Genomic DNA, 1,104 nt, shown 5'->3' on the forward strand with positions numbered 1-1,104 from the left:
ATGATCAGTGAAGATGTCCACTTTTCTTCCCAACAAGAGATGTCTCCATGTTAAAAGAGCATGGACAACTGCCGCTAACTTGAGGTCATGAGTGGGGTAGTTCTTTTCGTTGGGTTTCAACTAGCGAGAGTTATAGGCCACAACTTTCTTCTCTTGCATTAACACAACATCGAGACCTTGCAGGGAAGCATCAGAGAAAACCTTGAACGGTTTGGATTCATCAGGAGGAGTCAGAACTGGAGCTGTGACTAACTTCTCTCTGAGGGTGTTGAAAGAGATGTCACATTCAGGCGTCTAGAGGTACTTCACATGCTTCTGGAGGAGGTTGGAAAGAGGCTTAGCGATCTTAGAGAAATTGTCAACGAATCTTCGACAATAGCTTGCGAGCCCAAGGAAGCTGTGGAGCTGCTTCACATTCTGAGGCGGTTCCCAATTCACAATTGCAGACACCTTCTCAGGATTAACAGCTATGCCCTTGGCGAAGATGATATGCCCAAGGTAGAGAACCTCATCGAGCCAAAACTCGCACCTTGAAAACTTCGCATAGAACTGATGTTCTCTAAGTTTGTCCAGCACCAATCTCAAGTGCTTGGCATGATCCTCCTTGTTCTTGGAAAAGACCAAAATGTCATTGAGATAGACCAAGATGAAGTCATTTGTGTAAGGGTTGAAGATGAAGTTCATCATGCGAGAGAATGTTGGAGGAGCATTGACAAGGCCGAAAGACATGACAGTGTATTCATAAGAACCATAGCTTGTTCTGAATGCCGTCTTGGGGATATCTTGTTCACGAATGCAAATCTGATGATAGCCCTCCAAGTTGGACCAAAACCCACCAAAACCCTCTCCATCATCTAGAGCGTTCGATCACGATCGCGTGGCCGCAAACCGCATCTCATTTGGACTCTCCTAGCTCTCTCTATGCCTATAAATAGATCCTCCACCGAAAATTCGGATCTCTCCCCCGAAACGCTAGCCCTCTTCTTCCTCCGTGCGCCGGACAACGTCCGCCGGCGCCGGACGTGTCCGCTGCACCCGCTGCCGCCACATGGCACCTCCCCATACGCCTGGCCGCCTCCCTCCGCCGCCGGCCCGCCGAGCCCA

The sequence above is a fragment of the Triticum dicoccoides genome, chromosome 4A (assembly GCF_002162155.2).
Source record: "Triticum dicoccoides isolate Atlit2015 ecotype Zavitan chromosome 4A, WEW_v2.0, whole genome shotgun sequence".
Classification (NCBI taxonomy): Eukaryota; Viridiplantae; Streptophyta; class Magnoliopsida; order Poales; family Poaceae; genus Triticum; species Triticum dicoccoides.